Source organism: Lissotriton vulgaris, chromosome 5 (assembly GCF_964263255.1).
Source record: "Lissotriton vulgaris chromosome 5, aLisVul1.2, whole genome shotgun sequence".
Classification (NCBI taxonomy): Eukaryota; Metazoa; Chordata; class Amphibia; order Caudata; family Salamandridae; genus Lissotriton; species Lissotriton vulgaris.
The window spans coordinates 900,336,766-900,360,976 of record NC_141693.1 but is presented as its reverse complement, the minus strand read 5'-3'; the positions used below and the strand labels follow the sequence as shown (position 1 = coordinate 900,360,976).

Here is a 24,211-nt window from a genome sequence, read left to right as displayed (position 1 = left end):
ACTTAAGAATAAGGAAGGAAGAGTAATCCAAACATGCAAATAAAGCTTTGCTGTCATTCATGACCTCAGGGGTGTCAAAAGCAGAAAGGATACACCAATGGCTGGCTCTTGTGTGAAAATAAAATAAAAAATAGTCAAGAGGGCATTCCTCTCACACAATGAACAATGCCACAGAATTTTAGAAATCCAAATTGAGGTAGTAGAAAACGCACTATATCCTATAGTGCCAGAAAGTAGACCATGGTACCAGTCAATTCGTAACTCACAAAAGAAAGAAATTAAATGAACTTATTTCCTGGTTCCTGAAGTCCTAGTCACATGGAATGCTCCTGAGTAAAAACATCTATAAAAGTGAAGTCTTTCACTAATCACCTTCCTCTGCGCAGAAAGCAAATGCTGAAGAGGAGATTCAAGGAGACTTGTGCTCTACTGAACACATTATATGAATATCCCCTGAATTTTTTTGTCATGGTGGTATGCAAAAGCGCAGGACATAACACCAATCACACACTCTTTCTCACACCTTTCTTGTGTTTATGGTATGACTGGTGGAAGCTGTGATATGGCAGTGAAAACTACAAATCCCAAAAAACCTGGGAACAATATTGCAGGACCATTATTTGAATGACCTGCAATGCTGGTATGAAAGCACAGCCCAGGAAGTAACCAGTGCTTGATAATTATTATACTTTCTGAAATGTAATCCTCTAAGAAGGAGCAAGCAGGCGGTTCGCCCTTTCATTCCTTTAGCACTCGACTGCCAGCGGGCCTTCGAGTTTTGTTGAGTTTGTTTTCAGATAAAGCCTTTTTTCCTGACTAAGCGCTGTTGAAGTCAAGCATTAAGTGGAGCCGAGAATAGGCTTTGACGCACCCTGCATGGAGCCGGGCTCCCCGCTGAAACCAGCAATTGACAAGCTCTGTCCGAGACGTTTTTAGGTCTCGCCTAGGCAGCGTACATGTGTTGCTCTAGGAGGGCCTTTAGCCATCGGTCTTCACTTTTCAAGCCCTGGTGCTTGTGGCGGCATCCACCTTGCGGAAGCGAGCAGCAGCGTGGTCAAATTAATTACAAACATACAAACATATGGCCGCTGCTCGTTCTAGCAAGGTGAATGCCGCCACAAGCATGAGTGCTTGAAAAGTGAAGACCGCTTGTTTACGTTGTGAAGCACTTCCACCCATCACTGCCTCTCTTACGTCAATGCTTTTTAAGGTTTATTTAACCAGCACAACACTGCACTTGTGAAGCCGAATAGTGACCAATGGCAGCCATGCCCTTTTCTTTTCTTCAGCGCTTGTTTGTTTCTAATATTCGGCCTCTTTCTGTTCTCCCATGTGCCCCCTTCCAGATCCTCCTCTCCTTCTGCATTCTGCCAGCACCCTCCTACCCAATATTGGTCCACCACCACCACGTCCACCATGTCCACCACCACCCCCACATCCTCCACCACCACCACAATGTCCACCACCACCATGTCCACCACCACCACCACGTCCATCACCACCACCACCATGTCCACCACCACAACCACGTCCACCACCACCACATCCACCACCGGAGGGGTATCATCTGTAGTCCCAATTTGGTGTAGATGAGTATCTTGGGACTACAGGAGACCACATCAGGTTACTGACGGGATACTAATGTACACCAAATTGGGACTACAGATGATACCCCTCCCGAGCCTCGAATCTCTGCCTAGCACTTAAATCTAGTGTTTTTATTGACAAAGTGTCTGTGAGTACGCCAACACTACTGCCACACACCTTAGCGCGTGCAGGCACTTCACTATTTCACGTGGCGATTCCACATTGCCACTCATGTTTTTTCACCCACCCGGTCCTGAAGAAAGCCCACTTTACCTACCTTTTCTGGCTGAAACATGTAGACCATGTTACCAGTCAACTAGGAGCATTAATACCCCCTCTAGTAGTTGCACTACATCCTGGGCCGCCATAAATAATATCCTGGGCCGCCATAAATAAAACAGGCAAGAATTATCAGATATTTTTAATTCACAACACTCCACACAAATCACACCACAACAGCTCCGCTGTAACCAGCGATGTGGCACAACCGGGGGGCATTCGGCCACCCGGTTTGGACCCCAATGATGAAGCATGACACCAACCAGGTTGGTGTGTGAGGGGTCTTTTAAGCAAACCTAATGGTTCCATGTGCTTACCACAGCAGTGATTATCACACATTTCCTCAGTGGGTCCGTCCACATTGCTATGTCCTGTATATAGCCAAAAAAGCCAGTATAGGGGTAGGTTTGATGTAAGTGTGTATCATAAGGGCAATCTTATTGAAAACTTCTCTCCAGTACAATGCAATTTTATCACATGTCCCTGTCATGTGGGCATAGTCTTCTGTCGGCCACAAGCATTATCAGCTCGCTATGCCTTCCTTTGGCCTGACTGGTGCCCCTTGGTGTTCACCTAGGTGATTGTGGTGGTTACAGCACATATACGGAGGTAAGGGTTCTAGTCTTCTCCTAGCTTAACGACTGGCTGTTGAAGATGGGATTGCTCATACTAGCCGCCTCCCATTTCCAGACTATGACAGACCTGCTGCATTCGCTGGGGTTCACTTTAAAAGTGCAGAAATCACACTCAACTACCCCTCTCAAACGCTCCCTTTCATCCGAGCTGTTCTGGATACATTGCAGTTTCGGGCCTATCCTCCGGAACAGCGAGTCCAGGATATAAGGGCTATGATTCCAATGTTTCAGCCTCTATCCTGGATTTCAGTGAGATTGACTATGAGGCTATTGAGCCTCATGGCCTCCTGCATCCTGTAAATGACACATGCTTGTTGGCATATGCAGGCTCTGCAGAGGGACCTGAAGTCCCAGTGGGCACAGCTTCAGGGCACTCTCTTCAACCTAGTCCAGATCTCGGAGACAACTGTAAAAGGCCTGCAGTGGTGGCTGACGAACTGCAATTGGGTCAGCGACAGACCCCTTTTCCGAACCAGAGCTAACTGTAGTGACAGATGTATCACTCCTGGGCTGGGGCGGCCATCTGGGAGAAGAAGAGATCCGTGAACTCTGGTCTTCGGCGGAGTCTCAGCTACAGATCAACTTGCTGGAGCTAAGAACGATCCAACTGGCACTGAAAGCCTTTCTTCATTCTATCAAGTGAAGGCTTGTTCAGGTGTTCAGGGACAAGACCACCACCATGTGATATTGCAACAAATATGTGGGGTGGAGTTGTAGACCCTGTGTCAAGAAGCCTTCCATCTCTGAACATAGCTGGAACATCAGGGCATTTCCCAAGTGGTTCAACATCTGGTGGGCTCTCTGAACGCCAGAGTGAACAAACTCAGCTGTCAACGCCTAGCAGTTCACAAATGGCATCTTCATCTTGAGGTGGTGTAAGAGCTTCATGGATTGGGGCCAACCTTGATAGATCTATTTGCCACTGCAGAGAATGTGCAATATCAGCATGTCTGAGTGCTGATTAAGTTTCTAAGGCGATTCTCACTCCAAGAAGCTTTTTGTCTCAAGTGTCGCTCAGGTCTCCTGTACATCTTTCTGTTTATACCACTTCTGTGCCTCTGGATTGGACGCTCCTGAGCATAAGCCTTGGTCCTTCGATCAAGCTGCCTCTTTGGGAGGATCTACTGTTGCAGCAGCAGGGCAGGGTTCTACACCCGAAATTGTGCACTTTCCACCTTCATGCTTGGAGATTATGCAGCAGCAGTTGGCAGATTTTGCAGTTGACAGATTTGGACCTTTCTCCTGAAGTCTGTGATGTCATTTTGGCAGCAAGGATTCCTTGACCAAAACAATATACGCCTACTGTTGGGACAAATGTCTGGCTTTGTGTGCTTCCCCAGACGTTGATCCCCTTTCTGTACCCTTGTACCAGGTTTCATTGTTATCGCTTTGCCCCAGCAAGGTTTTGCTCTAGGCACTTATTTATTTATTTATTTATTTATAAAGCACGACATTCATTCCAATGGGATATCACAGCGCTAATGTAGGGGGTGGTCAGTTGAGTTGGTCTAATTGAGGTCAATGTCAGCAGTTCTAAGGAAATAGATACATTTTAGGTTTCTTCCTAAATGTCATATACTCTTCAGTTAGCCGTAGTTCCAGAGGAAGCTCGTTCCAATGTAATGCGGCAAGGTGCGAAAAGGAGCATCCACCTGCCCTGCTCCTATTGATTCTTTTAGTCTGCTAACGCTAAGGATCGTGACCTTAAGCACCTAGGAGGGACGTAGAATTTGATTCTAATCTGAAGAATCTTGGGGCCAGTACGGTGGAGTGCCTGTGCGCATGTCCTAAGAGTTTAAATCTTGCTCTTTGGCGCATGGGCAGCCAGTAAAGTTGCCTCAGGCATTCCGCCACAGAGCTGTATCTTTCCTGGTTGTACACTAGTTTGGCCGCTGCATTCTGTATCACTTGCAGACGTTTGAAAAGGTATTCTGGCATGCCAACAAAAAGTGCATTTCCATAGTCCAGCCTACTTACAAGCAGGGCTTGTGTGACCATCCTCCTGCTTTCCATTGGAATCCAGGGGAAAAGCCTTTTTAATAGCTTCAGTGTGGTGAAACTTCTGCCACACAGGATCCGCACGTGGTCCTACATTGATAGGGTGTTATCAATGGTGATGCCCACATTTTTTACACAATGCTTTGGTGCTGGGGCCACGCCCAGAGAGTGGGGCCATCATGACGCATCCCAGATGTCGTTGGCTCCGCCGAGAAGCAGGATTTCATATTTCTCGGCGTTGAGATTTAGGCAGTGCATTGACATCCAAGTTACCATTTCAGTGAGACAGTTGTGGAGGTTGGCTCTGGTGTCATCACGCCTGTTTCCGATGAATATTGTCAATTGCATATCATCAGCATAGGAGCAAATCCCAATGCCCCATTTCCTACCAATTTTTGCCAAAGATGATACATAGGCATTAAATAGAGTGGAGCTCAGGGATGCTCCATGGGGGACGCCGCAGCTGAGGTTTTTTGGGGTAGATGAAAAGGCACCTAGTTGAACAGTTTGAGTTCTGTTACACAGAAATTAACTGAGCCATTGAAGGGCTTTTGCTTGTATCCCTTTTTCGTGCAAATTTTCCAATAATATTTGGTGGGAAAGATTGTGTCGAAAGCTGCCAACAGGTCTAGCAGGATCAGGGCTGCTGCCTCTCCCTGGTCCAACAATGATCTTATGTTATCTAGGACAGCCAAGAGAGTTGCCTTTGTGCTATTTGTAGCCCGGAAACCCGTTTGTGAGGGGTCCAGCAACTCGTTAGATTTTAAATAGTTAGATAGTTGTCTATTGACTAGTTTTCCAGTACCTTGGAGAGATAGGGGAGCTCGGAGATTGGCCTATAGTTGGCTGGGTTATTTATATCTGAACCTATCTTTTTCAATAAGGGGGTCACTATGGCTTGTTTCCAAATCTCTGGGAAGACTGCTGTCTCTAGAGATTGTTTAAACAGCTGTGTGATATGGGGGCACAGGGTAGGTATGATTTGTGAAAAAATAAAATGTGGGTATGGGTCGAGAAGGGACCCCGATTTGACTTCCCCCATTGCCTTAGCCACCTCTATTTTTGTGAAAAGGACAAAGCTGCCTAGATGTGCGAGGGTGAAGGTCCCTGCTTTCCCAGTTGATGAAGTTCACTGGGGTGATGGTGTTAAATGACGAGTAGATTGTGCCTATTTTGTCCATAAAAAATTAGCTGATTTTTTCACAACTTTCTGCTGAAGGATGCAAAGTTTGGGACATACAAGTCGGTTTGCATAGTTTGCGCACTATTTTGTATAGCTCCTTTGCTGAGTTTATTTTTGTTTATTCATTGTGCAAAGTATGCCCTTTGTGCCTTTTCGATCGCATGGGTGTGGCTCCTAAGTTCTGCTCTATACGCCGATTTATCCAGGTCCGTTCTGGACAATCGACAGTTGTTTTCCATTGTTTTGCACTTTTTTTCAGTGCTTTAAGTTCTACTGTATACCACTTTTAGGATACCGTGTTTCTAGATTTAGATTTGAATTTTGGTGCGCATTGGTCAAGCGTCTTAGTGATCTTTGTTTCAAGGTTTACTGCACCATTTTTAGTGGGTAGTGTTCCCAGTGTTGCTAGATCGTTAGAAGCGAAGTGGAAATGAAATGAGTCAGGCGTGACTAATTTCCAGGCTCTATAGGTCCCAAGTGTGGGTTTGGTGGCTCTTGCTGATATCGCGGATGGGGAGAATGAGAAGCCAATTAATGAATGGTCAGTCCATGTGACTGGTTTGATCTCCTTAACTAAGGTGGATTCTATGTTGGAAAACAATAGATCCAATGTGTGTCCTGCATTATGTGTGGGACCCTTAATCCATTGTTTAAGTTGAAGGATAAGCATGTCATTCTCTAAAGGGGTTATCACTGTGTTGTTGGTTTTTTCAAAATGCACGTTGAAGTCTCCGATGACCAAGTAATTTCTGTATCTTTTGCAGGCTAGAAGTAGCTGATATCCAGGGGGTTATAAATAAAAGCCCCTCCAAATAAAGTATGATTCCCTTTAGATATTGCAAATGGCAGTAGTTCATACTCTCCCAGCTGAGCTACCGTGATGGGGAGGCAATTAAGGTAATCTTTAAACAGGATATATCTAGTCCCCACCCTTCCGCCCTTGCCTGTCATGCCTTAGTATTTCATAGGGGGTATGGTGTTTGCAATGTCCGGGGAGTTGTTATCACCCAGCCAGGTTTCGTAACAAAAACCAGGTCTGGATCTGCCTACTTGATGGTGTCCAAGATCTCGAGAGAATGTTTGGGCACTTATCTAGAGTTAAAGTACATACAGTTGAGTCTCATTTGATCATCCGCTTCTTTCTGTGACTGATCGGGCTGGACTAGGCTGCACCATTTGCACAGCCTACAGGAGAAAGGCCCTTCTGTATGCCCTGATGATGCTTCCACGCATGAGGTTTCTTTACATGAAGCATGGGTGGCAAGCTCTATAGGGGACTCTTGAGTAGCACAGGGGGCTCCGTGGGTCTTTCTTAGAGGGAGCAGGGGTCCGGTCGGGCGCAGACAGGCTTGCTTTAGGCGCGCCTTCGCCGATGGTAAAGGATATCTTTCAGCCAAATCAACTTTCTTGTGGTTGCCGGATCAGCCCTCTCTGTTCAAGTCGCCTTATGTGACTTGTTTTCTAAAAGGACTCTAACACATGTTTCCTCTAAGACCCTTTCATCATGCCCCAATCGAACCTGAACCTGGTTCTCACTTTCCTGATGTGTGCACCTTTCAAACCCTTACACAATTACCCTCTGTGTTTATTGACCATCAAAAAGGCTTTTCTCATGGCCATTAGGGTTAGTGAACTGCAAGCACTTTCTGAGCACCCTTCTTACACAAAATTCTACCCCAACTAACTGGTGTTGAGAACTTGTGCCTCCTTTCTCCTGAAAGTGGCAACACCTTTTCATGTAAGCCAGACCATAACCTTTCCTACCTTCTTTGCTCCTCCTCACCCTTCCAAAGAAGAAGAGAGACTCCACCACCTGGACCCGAAAAGAGCATTATCGCTCTATATTGATCGCACCAGAGAGCTCTGGGCAGTAACCAACTCTTTGTTTGGTAAGTTGGTGCGAAGAAAGCAAAGTCCATTCATAGAAGGGCCAGATCACAATGGATTGTGCTCTGCATTAAAATCTGCTACACATTGACCAAGAAGCAATCATATGAGGGCTTGCAAGCTCATTCCACCAGAGCCAAGGCTGGAACCACTCCATTACCTAGTGGAGTCCCGGCCATAGACATCTGCAAGGCTGCAATGTGAGCGTCTCTGCACACATTTATTAAGCACTATTGCGTGGACATTCAGGCCTGTTGTGATGGGCACTTTGGCCACTTGGTCCTACAGAACATTTTGGTCTAATTTGTTTTAGACCCAACTCCCCGCAAGGAAGGAAACTGTGACTAGAAGTCTATAGCAGATTAACGGTAACACCTAATCTAGTGGATACTCTAGCTGCAAATTTGTTACCGACCCTCTCATCCTTCCACTCTGCAAACGGATTTCTCCTTATAGGGTAATGCTTATCAGGTCCTTAGTGTCGGCACACTGGTGAATCAAAAAACGTGGTAGGTCTGCGTTTCTGGCGTGAAAAGGTCGTAAAAAGTAACTGATTTTAGCCTACTGGGGTGGCGCATATATAGGCACTACGCACGCCACTGATGCAGAGCCGAACAACTTCACCTACTGGTGCTCAGTGGTACTGCATGAAATGTTTCCGGAGCCAGTCTGATGCCTGGGCATTAGTCTAAGGTAAATCAAAAGTGGAGGGAGATAGAGGTTGACTTCACCTACCGGTGCACAGAGGTACTGCTTGAAATGTTTCCGGATCAAGTCTGATGGCTGGGCATTACTCTAAGGTAAAGCAAAAGATGGAGGGAGTTAGAGGTTGATGTTAGGTTTACCCTCCTAACTAAATGAAGTTTCACAAAATCTGTAAAACCAGAATAAAAACCTAACCGTGGGGAAGAACAGGGTTTTCACTGAACATGTATGAAAATCCTCTTTCCAGAAAGAAAAAATCTTTTCAAGAGTCCCCTCACCCACCAGGGTGTCCCCTAGGTGGTATTCTTCATCATTGGGCTCCACTCAATCCGCTGTGGATTGAGGCGTGATGCGACTTGCTGAACTACGTGGGAGCAGTAAGTTGTGGAAAATGTGGAGTGCAGTGAAAGTGGAGTGGAAAACAATAACTTAAAATTACCTAATTAGTGGGCTAATATTTTATTCCTACCCCTAGTTGATATGACTAAAATCAGGGGTTAATAATAGGGAATGTCTAACTATAATGATTATAGAGTCCCTAGTATTGGGTCGACATGTTTCGAACTGTCCCCTCAAGGCTCTTCTGCAGGACCACAAGAGAACCAGCCCTGTGCGTGCCACTCCTAAGCAAACCTATAATTAGGCATTAATGAGGTGCACACCTACTGTGTATACACCCAACACGTAATACATACGGTTGATCACTGACATGCAGTATCTGAGGAAATAAAGTAAAGAAAGAATTAAAAACGCACCCGCCTCCCAGCCAGGCTGGTAGGTCCTTGAAACATGCAGCGTCTTAACTTAATCAATGTACTCCTCTATAGTGGGTGGGTGTAATTAAAAGTAATAATTAGTGCGAACATCCAACGTGGTAAGAAACTAACAATTGCAACGCCTAGTAATAAATAAGTGGTTAAATACATAACGAAAAGAACTTGTGTAGAGGCACCACGTGACATACAACATAGACATACAACATATAACACTTAATTGTCATCATATTAGTGACACAAACTTTAGTTTAGGCAGAATTTTGCTTCTTGATCTGCAGGGGTAGAGGGGCTTGTAGTCACACCCTAAAAAAATAATGGGGACACAGAGTGGTAATTAGAAAGGAAAAAACTGGAGGGGAATTCTTCCGGTGTATCACACTGATCTACAATGGGATATTAGTTTGCACTAATTATTACTTTTAATTTCCCCCATCCACTATCGAGGAGTACATTGACATTCCCAGACAGGCGGGAGAATGGCAATAAAACAGAGGTTTCACTCCAGGACCAGTATTATAGATAGGCTCACTGTCATTATTTACATCACAGTGCACCTTTAAACAGGTGCGCCGGTGCAAACAGGGACAATGCGTCCTTTATTGATGCATGAGCTGCCTTTAGGTCAGATGTAAATTCGTTGTGCCCTAGAAGCAGCACATTCAATGAAATAGATAGCTTCAAAGCTGCTTTGTGTTTGTCTGCACTTTAAAGAGGGGCCAGAGGTTGCCCTGAAGGTGGGTACAGTGAAAAACAAATGAGGAAATGCCCTCTAAAGATAGCGCAGGAACTACATGTGTGCCAATGCTTTCAGTACTACAGAAGGGAATTCATTAGCATCTGTGGCTCTTCTGGAATACCATAGTGCCCTCGCAGCACAAAAAGCAGGCCCACAAGACCCTTGTGCCTGCAGGGCACTAGCTGTAACACAGCACCTGGATGTCTTCGTTGACATGGGAGCGTGTAAAGCATTTTGATGAACATGAAACCCACATGGGCTGAGGGAGAAAAATACGTATACAATTCTGGGACCACAGCATGCTGCCAGAGCCAATCAAAAGTTCTGGTCTGCTATTTTCAAAAATGGAAATGCTCCTCTAGTCTTGGAGGAATATCTTTCTGATGTTGATGGACATATTTTGCAGCTCCTTGCCAAATGCTTACAGTAAGTCAAATTTGAACTGGCTTGGGTGATATATATTATAAGAAATTGGAGTTTTAGTTGATGGGGTGGTGTGAGAACCCACCTCAAACAATATTTCCAATCCTTGTCCGGGTGAATTGCAACAGTCACTAAATACACGTTGCACGCCACACAAGACAAAATTCCAAACCAATTTAGAACTGTAGAGAATATTTTAATTAATAAAATGACACCAAAACAACAATAAGTAGAACCAGCGAATTGAGTTTAGAACGTTTGAGATGAAAACTGGCAGGAAAGCCTTTTGGTTTCATGCAGATAACTTTCTAAAAGTGTATTTTCTAAAATACAAATATAAATTCCGACCTTATAATTAAATTATATTTTAAATTGCTATTTAAAATGAATCCTTGAAGTATTTTCTAGCTGTCCCCATACTGAATTTAGCACTCATTGAGATAATAATGTAAACCAGTGATAGCCTATGGGAGAGCCAACCACAGTGAAAAATGGTTTGGGTAGTTTTTTACTGCTAGAACATGTAAAATATTAATTTCTACATGTGGTGCTTTCAAATACCATGCCTTATTGGGCAATAAGGCTTACGCCAGGGGTGACAAAGATATTAAAAAGGAAGGTCTAGGACAGTAAAAAAGCGATTTTTACACGTTGAAATGGTAGTTTAAAACTGCACACTCAGGTTGCAGAGGCAGGCCTGGAAACAGGTTTTACAGTGATACCTTGGTGGGTGGTGCATTGAATGCTGCAGCCCACTTGTAGTGTTTAATGTAATGCCTTGAGTACAAGTAGTACAATTTTCGAGGTTCTTAAAAGCAGTGCCTAATTTTTAAAATAATAAGTGCCAGGCCCCTGACCAGGAGGCCACTGCAGCTTGCACCACCCATCGCCCTTGTCATTGCTGTCAAAATTCCTACTAACCATCTCTCTTGCCTGTAAGTGTGACAGTTTAGATTATTCTAGGTCCCCAAAGCTAAAGGAATGGCTGGGCAGGCAGGTATAGTCATTTTTAATGTATATTGTATTCTAAAAACTGTTGTTCTGCACATCTCTAAATTAGATGAGCAGTGCCACCATGTGGCACACTGTCATAAGTGCAGTGTTGACAATTAATCCACATTTTTGTAAAGCGCACAATCACCCGTAAGGGTCTCTAGGCGCTGGGGGCCGTTGGGAAGATTAAGCAAGCTATTGTCCAGAGTCACATGGTGCTGGGCTAATCTGCCGCCGGCCCCGGGGATCGAACCGTGATTCCCAGATTCCGGAGTCAGTCGCCCTAGCCGCGGCGCCACACCTCAACCACCGTCTCAAATTAAGCATTGCTTAAAAGGAAATTAAATGTGCCAATCATGTGTATACTTGCTTTGGGTTCAATTTTCAGTTTCAGTTATTTACTTAAAACATTTTTTGTTTTATTAAAGAAATTCAAAAAGGCGTGGAAATGCAATACAGTAAGAGCCATGCAACGGACATCCAACTTTTCAAAATATCACAGCATTGCACCAAGCTATGCAACAAAAGCTTGATAAGTGTATGGGTGAACTGGGGTGGAGTGTTGCAGCACCTGGTATGTGCACAAGATTAAGCCCTTTGTGTCATTGAAGGATCTCGCTAGTGTCTCAAAGTTGGCGAGTTGCTGTGTCGCCCCCCTGTGAGTTGGAGGATTGAAGCAGCCAGTGTCTCAGTCGATAATATTGCAAATGCGAGGTGTCTGAGAGATGAAAGTCCCCCTTGCATTGGTCAAAGGTTTTAAATGTGCCCCCCACGTAATAACTCACCCAATGAGGGGACACAACATCAAATTAAAAGTCACAGCAACCTGTGACATCTCTAACGTCATTTATTTGTTGAAATGTCCCTGCGGAAAGGCTTACATTGGCAAGACGGAAAGAAAACTTAAGACACGCATAGTAGAGCACAAATCCAACATTCGCACGAAGAATAACAAATCTACGGTTGCATCCCATTTCATGGAAGCCCATCACAACATCTCTCAACTAAAATTCTTGGTGTTGGAAACCATTGAAAAGAAAGAAGGAAGAGACAATAATCAATTCCTTTTGCAAAGAGAGAACCACTGGATCTATAAGTTGGGATCCTTGAAACCAAATGGACTCAACGAACGGATTGAACTGTCTTGTTATTTGTAAATAAGCATAATCTGATATGTTGTAATAACATGAATAACATGCTAAACATGTTTTAAACTGAAAGTAGGCATCATCGCCTATAACATGGTCTGAACGGTATAAAATTGTGTGAATTCAACACAACATGCTATTAAGGATCACATGCTATTAAGGATCACATATTAATTTTGTACACACACTTCGGGGTACATCCGGTTCATCATGGGGATTGACCCTAGTGTCAGCTCTCCACTCTGGTCATATCGGAAATAATTTTGTTCATACCGGCACGTTAGTTTAATTTCTTAAAACGGCACGTTTTCCGTTTTTCACATATTTATTTCTCGACGTTTCAACAAACAGTTTCGTAGTTGACATATAGTCTGTTTTTCAAACCCGGTTTCTCAAACGAGCACAGCGTAGTATGTTTTTAGTATCCATACCCGCGTCAGAGCGACACGGAAGTAACCTTGTCAGCATCAGCTACACCGGAGCACGAACACCGGTAGACGGCGTGACCTATCGAGCAAAGCGGCACGTATCGGTTTGAAAAAACTCCACTAACATTCAAGGTTAGTAACGTAACAGCAATGCCATACGGCATGTCTCTCGTAGCTCTATATTGAAAATGTGTTTAACACGCGAAATTTCCCACATGCAGATTTGGGAATCCAGACTGTTTCCAACTCTCATGTAAGTGCGTTTTTTTTTATATTTCATTTTTGACACGGGTGATAAAGGTCACTTTTATCCTGCACACAGTATAACACATGGAGAAAAAAAACCTGCATGGTGTGAAGTTAATCCATTGATAAAAATGACTGATAATGTATAGAAATAAGGGTTGTGACCTTGATTACATTTGTATTCTTTTTTTTTTTTTTTTTTGGAAACCTTTATTGTGCAGTATCAGCAAACAGTTACGGGCCTACAACCACCTGGCCGGCCTCTACGTCAATTTGTAGCACATACGCAAGTTATATGGCGACTCAGCAGTACATCGATTTATAAACAGCAAGTATTCCGAGTTACACTGAAGACATCCCAGACTACTGAGATGCAGGAGTAAATAAGGTTCATTTTAAAAATTTTGAAAATATAAAGGATCAGATTCTATACAATTGATTAAAAAACACCGAGCGGGCAATACGTACATCAGAATGGTAACACAGCGAATATTCAAATTACCGGTGCTGAAACACTTAACAGGATAAAAGGTACTTATACCAGTATCGCACCAGTCATAACCCACCCCAAGAACGTAGGACAACCCTAGTACCTCCCGCATTACTACAGTAAGCGAAAACAGCAAGAGGCACCACACTGACCCAGCATACTGACCCAAAAGAAAGGAATAAGTAAAGAAAACAAGAGAGAAAAAGAAGAAAAAGAAAAGGAAAGGCCCATAGTAACTAAGGGAGAATGAAACAATAAACCCATCCCCCAACCCCCCCACCCTGCACCCCTGCAGGGCTACAGCCTACCCCCCCCTGACAGCGTGCCTGTCGCCCTTAAAACGAAAACCCCGAAATATAGAGAAGAGAGACTTTTAACCAGAGAAAGAGGGCCATAGAAATAAGGAGTATACGAAGCCAAGAACCCCACCCCTCCCAACCCCCCACCCTGCACATCTGAAGAGGCTACGGCCCACCCCCCTACCAGCGTGCCTGTCGCCCCGGAAATGAACCCCAAAGAAAGGGAGAAAACGGAGGAGAGCCATTAAAACCAGGCCCCTGCCTTCCCCCGCCCCGCTCGCACTAAGCAGCCCAAGATCGATCGCAAATAAGCCCACGAATTGACAATCGAATGTGGCATTATAAAAACAGAACAATAAAGCACCTCCCTCTCAGTAGCTGGCCGGGCATCCGTCCCACGTCATCCGGAAAAATTCAACCCTGACCCACTTTAATCCGCCCATTGGTATGTGTCAACTGAACATTCGCCCTACAGTACAGTTTCACACGAGCAGAGTCAACAGGAAAACAAGGCAAAGCCAACTCCATGTGAGACTCCAGCAATAGGGAACCGACAAAACAGAACCAACGTACGTCCAGGTTTAGCAAAAAGGTTCCAAGCCATCCTCCCAAATCACGACACAGCCAGGGCAATAAAGGATAGAAAGCCACCTCAACCGGGTGCAAAGGCGGTGCAACTCGAATGGGCAAAGGCACTGTTCTGTGGAAATATTCCGCCTGCAGTGTAATTCCAGGCCCCCCTGCAGTACTCATGTGGTCGGTCGTACGGAACCCATCTCCCACCTCCGCCGGGGCCCCCCACGTAACCAACTGTAGGTGTGCAACAGTGATCTCCGGTGCCGGTGCAGAGCCGCACCAATCGTCCGAGGACCATCGGAGCTCCCACCCGTCGGTGGGGCAACAATGGCATCCAGCTTCCGTCCAAGCACTCTGGCTCCTCCCACCCAAGCGGCATGGAGGGAGCCGAGAGCAACAAAGAGGTCTCGAACCGTGGGCTCCATCGTGCGTGTCTGGGCCAGTCTCGATCTCTCAGAATGTAGCGCCGCACTCAAAACAACACCAGAAGCCCTGTCAATTATAGCTGGTGTAAGAACCGAGTTAGATCCACAAGGCAGGGGCCGACACCATCCTCAGCAAATAGGGGCAATCCACCATAGCCACCATGATCATGCACAGATCACTCAGTTTCTGAACCCCTTGTGTGAGGCGCAGGCAACAGTGGCGCTGTGTGACACTGGATTCTGCTTTAGTGGTTGACCCTCCAAGCGTGTGCAAAATCAACAGTCTCCACTACTCTGACGTCTGGAAAGCAGGGTACACAGGTCTGCCTCAATTCCGACATTAATTGCGATGCTGTGCCCAATCCAAAATGGCGGTCCCCCTCACTGCCCATCCACACAAGCAGGTTTCAAAACAAGATAAAGTCGTGCGGGCTCGCAAGTGGGATCCTTGATGTATTGCATCCGTGGCTGGGATAGCGCCCTTACACCACCTCTACCAGCACGGGTTCTGTGTCGTCCACCGCAGTTCCGTCTAGGGATCGCCCAGGCCCGCACAGCCACGTCCTCGGTTAGCACCAGTAGCCGACGCTGATCTCCAGCACCTCCGCTCGCAGCCCGACTCCGCCACGGCCCAGCCAGTAAGGAGTCTAAGATGGGTTCCCGGTTATGCCAGGACACCGGAGTTGCCGTCGGTTATGCCCCAGATCATCCGATGTCGTATCGTGTCGGCTCCGAGTTTGTGCGAGCGGAAGAAGGCAGGATTAAAACAGGATTTATGTTGCGGGCAGCGGAGCTCGCTGACTAAGCGGCCATCTCGCTGCCCGTTCGGCCACGCCCCCTCCACATTTGTATTCTTAACAGCTACTGCTCCCTGAGGAAGGGCAAAAGATGCCCGAAATGCATTGGAGCCTAGAAACACATACCTGTCTTGAAAAGAAATGTGTTTGAAAAAAGAGAAATATGTTCAAAAGTATGTTTGAAAGTCAACTATGATGAATACAATCAAAAAATAAAAGGAGATGAAACATTAAAAACGTTGTTAAAGAAATTCAATTGGAGTCCTTATTCAGAAAGGAACCAACACAGAGTGCCTATTGGGGATGTAACCAATGACTCATTGGTCACACTTACAAATACCCCCCTCAAAAAGGTCATAGATCGTACGGCATTTACCCTCCCTCCAATTGGATAATGAATGCTGTTGTAAGGCCGAAGGGAAATCTGGGTTATGGGCAAGAGGGGGGAAAGTGGTGAAACCCCTTTAAGTCGCGATCTTGTACCAAATTTCGAAAACTGTCCTAGTGGTGGTGGCAATATAAGTACTGCAGGGTCTAAGATGCCTCGGGAGCCAGGACAGGTCCCAAAGAGGGTGACATGTCAATGCTCGGTCCATGTAGATCCAGTGATTTTCACTTTCGCAGACAACCCACTGAGAGACATAGCGGAGGTGTGACGCTCAATAGTACTCCAAAGAATTAGGGTACACTAGGCCTCCCTGGTCTCTAGGAAGCATAAGAATCTTATTGTAAAACCTCAGGCGTTTCCCACACCAGATAAAGGTGTGTATGTTGCGTTGGAGGCGAAGGCTAGCGTCTGAAGGGATAGGGATGGGCCGTGTCTCATACAAATATAAGATTTTCGGCAATATGGACCTTTTAATCACGTTGAGCCGGCCAAGCCAAGACGCCTAGAGTGGTTTTCACCTCCGTAGATCCTCCAGGATGGACCTTCTATATTCCAACAAATTGGCGTGGGTCTAAGTTGTCAAACACCGAGTTAGGTTCAAACCCAGATATCGGAGTGAGAAAATGGGTCCACTGGAAAGGGGCAAATGATTGCAAACCGGCTACGGTTTGTTGAGGGATTGTAAAATTCAATACTTGAGATTTGGCCAAATTGATTTTATAACCAGAGTCTTTAAAAAGACTGGAGGATATTTACTAGGGCAGTGAGGGAGGATTCAGGCCTGGCCAGGGTGAGCAGAAGATCATCGGCAAAAAGAGCAATCTTATGGTCTTGGCTGCCAAAAGTAATGCCTACAACATCTTCCGCCCGGCGTACAGATATCTCCAATAGTTCAACCACTGGGGCAAAGAGCAGGGACGAAAGCGGGCAACCCTGTCTGGTGTCCCTTGCCAGGTGGATGGACTGGAGGAGCAGGCCGAATCAGCACTGTGGGGGAGTTACAAGATGCCATTATCAGAGTCAATTTTCTGTAAGACTGCATGTAAGGACTACTCTCAGTCAGGGTTCAGACCTAGGTATAGTACCGAGACGGCCCTGCTTTCCGTCACGGATACCATACGTATGTCTCTGGACAAGGGTCTATCTGTAGTGTTGGTGCTGTTGGACTTGTCCGCAGCATTCGACACTATATCCCATACCATTCTCCTAACAAGATTAAAGGAGATCGGCATAAAGCAATCTGCCCTGGCGTGGTTCACCAGCTTCCTTGCAGATCGCACCCAGCAGGTCAACATGGGGTCCTTCAGTTCCATTTCCACCAAAATCACCAGAGGAGTCCCGCAGGGCTCCTGTCTCAGCCCCACGTTATTTAACGTTTATGTCTCCTCCTTAGCAGATACTATGAGGTCTTTTGGGTTTTCACCCATCTCATACGCTGATGATACTCAGCTGTTGTTTACCTTTAAGACCTTTACCCCGGAGGTAAGACAAGCTTTCTCGAATGGCATGACTGCGGTCGCCGGCTGGATGGCCAGGAACTTTCTCCAGTGCAACGTGGGGAAGTCGGAAGTCATGCTGTTCGGGGAAGCAAAAATTCTGTGGACCCCTGACTGGTGGCCTACGAGTTTGGGAGTGGCACCTTCCCCCAAACAGGTGGTGAAAAATCTGGGGGTCCGTCTGGACCATGACCTCAATCTTGCACATCATGCCAACACCACGGTGGGGTCTTGTTTTCATACCATCAGCCTCCTTCGGAAAGTGCTCCCTCTTCTCCCTGACAGCACAAGGAAGACCTTGGTCCAGGCCCTCGTATTGAGTCGCCTCGACTATTGCAATGGTCTTCTTTTAGCGGCCAACGAAGGAGTGCTCAACAAACTTCAAGTGGTTCAGAACACCGCGGCTCGGCTGGTGACAAATGCCCCCCCCAGAACACCATCTCTGCCCCTTCTTAAAAAGCTCCACTGGCTTCCTATCCGGAGACGGGTGGAATTTAAGACCTGCTGTGTGATTCACAAAAGTCTCCATAATCTAGGACCGCTCTATCTGGCCGAAAAATTTATTCATCATCATTCCCTTCGTGATCTACGGTCCAGTAATCAGCTACTACTACAGATTCCACGACATAACAAGACCAGACAGGGAGGACGTGCTCTTTCTGTTATGGGCCCGCGCCTGTGGAACAACCTCCCCCTCACCCTTAGACAGTGCTCTAATCATCTGGCCTTCAGGAAAAGCCTTAAGACAACCCTATTTCAGTTTTAGTGCCGGTCAGACCTGTTCCTCTCAGCACTGCGCGGAGATACACCTTCGGGTGCGATTCCGGCGCGTTATAAACCCATAAAATAAATAAATAAATAAGGAGGCCCAGTTTAAATGTTCAAAGGCCTTTTCCGTATCTAAGGCAAGAAGGCAAGCTGGGATGTCCTGGCGATGAACCTTCTGAACCAAGTGGGCTATTTGGCGAACATTTTCTGCGCCCCAGTGATGGCAGACAAAGCCGACCTGGTCTGTGTAGGAGTATACTAGTTTTAACATGTTTGAAAGGGAGATCGCAAGCAATTTACCACATGAATGTCCACCTCTGTCTAAAGGGTGTTGTATGGGAGACAGCCACAACACAAGAAACAGGGAAGATGTGAGTCTCATTTAGGCATGGAATACCAACTCTAAAGACTAAATAAATGGGTTGGAGACCTCCATCACTGATTAGACATGATGAAGGCAAAGTGCCTACGTTATAAGGCTTAAAAAGCCCCTTTACAGGAGTGAACGAGTAGTTAGCTTAATCATTATGCTGCCACCACATTAGTCACTGAATAGGTTTGGTTGAGTTGGTGGTACTGACTCATTTAGAATGTGGGTACATTTCAGGAGGCCATCTGACATCAGAGTCCAGTTTTGATGCTCACAGAAACAAACATGAGGATCATGTCCAATATGTTTGCACTGCTATAGAATTCACTGGGGGAAAATGCACATAGTTATCCGGAAATGTACTGCAGCAATGCGGTACAGCTTAACAAAGCCATATAGAGGACTTTCCCCCAAGCATCAGTCTGTACAAAAAATGGCTGACTGCAGAGGAGCATCCCAACAGGCATGCTTTCAGTCTTCGACGGTTTGCAGGCGCTCACCAGATAATTTTACTAGGCTGGTCTGTGGACAGCAGAGCTGTGAAGGACACTTTCCCAATAACTGGGCATAAAGTATAGGAAGAACCAGAGATTTAGCAGGATTTGTGCTTTGGTGTGGTCTCTATAGTGGCATACTGGATAAAGAAATGATGGCTGAATGTGATCTGAGTAATTACCAGTGACTGATATTAATTCAATCATTCCACCTATCACTTTTTTTTTTCTAAGTGAGGTGCCCTGGGGGCGACAGCTGTGACGGGACTTGGGCCTCATGATGATAGTGCCAATGGACTTAAGCTGCACTTCACTGAAAGGGGTGGGGAATTTGTATCCCGACGCCTGGGACATGATGATTTCTGCTGCAGACAAGGTGGTTTAATCTGTACTTAGTCTGCCAGAAAAGCAGATAGTCTGCCATGACCTTCGGCTACTTATACATGCACTATGTCAGTTATTTCAAATTGCATGCTGAAAACGTCCGGAGCGCTCTTTTTCACTGGTAAATACGGTTACCATAATAAGCAGGGAGAAAGCTATGAGCACTCTCCTGCTCGCAGCTGATAAAACTAATTTATTGGTTGTAGGCCCAGACAATGCAAATAACATACATGTTGTAAAGATGCTTCCCAGAGAGGGAAACTGGGTCCAATCTCATCCCCTGGAGGTGCAATATAACTAGGAAGTATCAGCTGTCTTGTCCCTGTGTGTTTGAAATAGTGTGGCAAATCTAGGTGTACTCCTTGTTGCATGCCATCTATGATGAAAATCAGAAGAAAATTGGGGGCACAAGAGCCCCATGATCACAGTACTGCCCAGCTGGCATACCAGCAAGCTGATTGTGAGTAAGGAAAAGTTTCTTACCTGTAACTCCATTTCTCTTGCAGGGGTATTTCCCTGATAAGTCATAAGCACTTGAATAGACCCGCCCACGTGCCAGGACCCCGGAGCACTTCTTTAGATATATCTTCTTAAGTGGATATTTTTCGCCTTTCTTCAGGAAGGTCTGCAAAGACACTTAAGAGATAGAGAAGATAAAAAGGCAGCCTAAATAACTTGGCTACCAAGGCCCCAACTTCATCTTGAAGTTAAAAAGAAGCCAGTATACTATGTTTTGGGCAATTCTTCATGATGTTCAATACACAGAAAAACCCCCTTCACAAAACTCCTTTTTCATGATAGAGATGAAGGGATGGGACAGAGTAGCCCCCATAGGCTGCCATTATATGTCTTATCTTTACGCTGTGCCTTTAAGAAAACTCCATAGACCACAAGCATCCCATGATGCACAGCCAGTGGCAGTTACTTCAGTTCTTTTTTAAGGCGATGAGAAGTGAATGCCTATATTGGAGTTACAGGTAAGAAACTATTCCTTCTCTTGCAGGGGATTTCCATGTATAGTCATAAGCACTTGCATAGACTAGCAAGCCCATCCCTACACACAGAGGCGGTGGAAGAGACAGAGAATTAAACGGCTATTTTAAGCAAAGAGCTTCCTAAGCGAAGCCTGCCCTACCTGAGCATCAGCCTTGGCATCATAATCTAGGCAGTAGTGTCTTGTGAATGTAAGGACTGACTTCCAGATAGCAGCCTTAACAAATCTCCGAAAAGGGAATATTACGAAGCAAAGCCGCAGTAGCTGCCTTTCCTCTAGTAGAATGAGCCCTAGGCTTACCAGCAAGGGATTTGTTAGCTTTTTGACAACAGAGTAAAATACACAAAACAATCCATCTGGAAATGGATTGTTTAGAAGTGGCTAGGCTTGTACGTACAGAGCCATAGTTTACAAATAACTGATCCACTCTCCTTATTTCCTTAGTTTTGTCCAGATAAAATTTCAAAACCCTTCTTACAACCACGGAATGAAGCGATCTATCCGCTGGAGAAGCTGGAAGAAAGTAGGCAAGGAAATAGTTTAGTCTACATGAAAATCGGAAATAACCTTAGTTAGGAATTTCGGAGGAGTCATCATTACCACTTTAGATGTATGGTGAACTGGGTACGGTTCTCGACAGCAAAGTGCCTGAATTTCACTAACCCTGCGGGCTGAGGTGATAGCCACAAGGAAAGCTGTCTTCCAGGACAGATGCTGAAGAGTAGCCTTATGAATGGGCTCAAAGGGCTCTTGCATTAGCCGAAAAAGCATCAAATTAAGCTCCCAAGGGGGAGAAGGCTTCTAATAGGAGGGAAAACCTTTTTCAAACCCTCCAAGAAATCTTTGACAGGAATCCTAAAAAACGAAGTTTGTGAAGGACATTTCCTATAGGCAGTTAAAGCTGTCAAGTGAACTTTAATGGAAAACAATTGGAGGCCAGGTTGTGCTAGATGAAGAAATATGGAAAGATTACATCTTCCTGGCAAGAGGTAGGGGCTGTATTCCTCGATGAGCACCAAATACAGAATTGCTTCCATTTATGAGCATAAGCGGTGCGTGTGGATGGCTGCTTAGCTTCCTTAAGAATGTCCATGCAGTCTTGAGGTAAGTTCAAATGTCCATACTGTACTAGCTCAGGTTCCATGCTGCCAAATTCAAGGAGGAGAGGTTGGGGTGTACCATCTGTCCTCCGAATTTCATTAGTAACTGTGGTTTTCATGGCAGCCTGAGATGTGGACGGATAGACCGGTGAAGTAGGTCTGTGAACCACCATTGTCGTGGCCATTCCAGGGCTATGAGAATCATCTTGGCCCGTGATTGAGAGAGCTTGATGAGAACTGCCGGGGTCAGGGGAATTGGAGGAAAGGCGTAGAGAAATCTGCCTGACCAGTTGATCCACAGGGCATTCCCCAGAATTTCTGGTTAGTAGAACCTGGAGGCGAAGCTTTGGCATTTGCTGTTTTCTGCAGTGGCGAACAAATCGACCTCCGAAGTACCCCATTTTCTGAATATGTCTCGTACCACGTCGTCGTTTAGGACCCACTCGTGATTTTTTCTGAAGTAGTTTGCTTAGAGAGTCGCCTGAGCATTTTGAACACCTGGGAGATGGGTTGCTGTTATCATCAGGTTTCTGGCTAAAAGCCACTCTCATATTGTCTGGGCTTCCCGGGACAATGGTACGGATCTCGAGCCTCCCTGCTTGTTGAGGTAGAACATTGTTGTTGTAGTGGCCGTCTGTACAAGCAGGGAGGTGGCATGGATTGATGGATGAAAAGCTTTCAGAGCCAAATGAATTGCTCGCAGCTCTAGCAGATTGATGTGGTAAGTGGATTCCTTGCCTGACCATCTGCACTGAATTTGAAGGTGATCTGCATGGGCTCCCCATCTCAGGAGAGAGGTGTTGATGACTACAGTTTGAGTTGGTATAGCCTTGTGAAAAGGAGTCCCTTGTAGGAGATTGGTGGGAGAACTCCAACATTTGATGGACCGGAGGGCATATTGTGACAGTTAAATCCGGTCTTCCCAACCCCCCGTTTGCTAGTCCCACTGATCCTCCAGACATTCCTGCAGGGGTCTCACATGGAGACGTGCATTCGGTTTGAGGAATATGCAAGACGCCATGGAGCCCAGAAGAGAGGAGACCTTCCTGATAGTCTGGTACGACATTGACATGAGAGCCTGAGCCTTCTGAAAGATCGATAAGGGTCTCTCCTCTAAAGGATACTCGTATGCCGTGCGAGTATCTATGGATGCTCCCAGATATTGTAGGCACTGTGCAGGCGTTGAGGTAGACTTTGCTTGATTCACATGAAGTCCCAATCGCAGGAGATTATCGGAGGTCCAATTGAAATGAGTTTGAGCCTCCTGATACGTGGATGCTATGATCAGCCAATCGTCTAGGTAGGGGTAGACAAACACTTTATGCTTGCTCAAATGGGCAAATGGGAAACAGTATTGGTAGTAGTTGTTTCCCACTGCAAACCTCAAGAATTTGCAATGTTTCTTTATGAGGGGGGTGTGGAAGTATGCGTCTTGCAGGTCTATTGAGCATAACCAATACTCCTGATGTAGTTGAGGATAGATCTGATGTAAGGCTAACATCCGGAATTTCTCTCTCCGAATCCACTTGTTGGCCTCTCTTAGATAGAGAATGGGTCTGAACTTGTCTTGTCTTTCTTTTTGACGAGAAAGAATCTTGAATACAGCCCTTTTCCTCGTTACAGCGAAGGAACAGGTTCTACTGCCTGCTTTCATAAGAGAATGTTCACCTCTGTAATTGCGACAGGTGGAAGCGTGAATTGTGCCCAGCGGCTGTGACTCCGGAACGACCAGCAGCAATAGCGACAGAGGAGATTCTGCAGATCCCTTGGTATCAAGCCAGAGCTGATGTAGGGAGTCTGCTTGATGGGCAGCACATACTAGTTGTCATTGATGACTACTGGAAATTCCTGGTGTTGTAAGTGAAGTTATCTACAGCAGCTACCCTAGTGATCCTAAAGCTGGAGAAGATTATGGACACACAAGACCTCATCAGAGAACTCTGCCTTGACAGCGTACCCCCCCTTTAAAGTGAAAGAAATAATGTAGTATTTTCAGTCTGGTGCATCAAACACAGGAAGACCACATCAAGGTGGCCACAGGCGAATTGGGAAGTCGATGCTTCATGAGAACCCTGGCTAAGGAGATCCGCATAACATGGACTACCAACCAAACTAAAGAGTAGAATGGGCCATCTACTTATTCTTGGGGGGTGTCTAAGATGGTGATCAGCTAAGTTGCAAATCCCGGAGCTCTGCGGGACGTTGTAGGGGGGGCGTAGCTAATAGTGGCTCAGTGGTGGATAGCCTGAGCCTGCACTGTCTTCCCAGCGCCTCTCCTGAGGAAACCCCTGCCGGCATCGTAACACCCCCAGTGGGGTAAGTTGCCTCCGGACATAGTCGGGTCCCCGGAGGGGTCAGAGTGGAGCACCAGCGAGTAGGCAGTGATACTTGGACCCCGCAGAATCCGGAGCCTCTGTGGTGGGTTGAGACCTTTCGCACCCCTATCCTCACCACTGTGTCCGGGAGCCTTGCGGCCCGGTCTTGGACGTCCTGTTGAGGGTGCGGGGGCAGGCCCATAGGAGTCCTGGCATTTGCCCCAGAGAGGGTGGCACCCGGTGTCTGTAGTGTGGTTGGCTTGGTCCTGCTGCCCCATCCAGGCACCTCTT

General features: G+C 46.0%; 1 protein-coding gene across 1 annotated transcript in view; it reads right to left on the bottom strand.

Annotated features, from left to right (window-relative positions):
- The window catches only part of CPEB3 (cytoplasmic polyadenylation element binding protein 3), a 1,233,156-nt gene that overhangs the window by 1,186,169 nt on the left and 22,776 nt on the right, over positions 1 to 24,211 (bottom strand). The window lies entirely within an intron of this gene.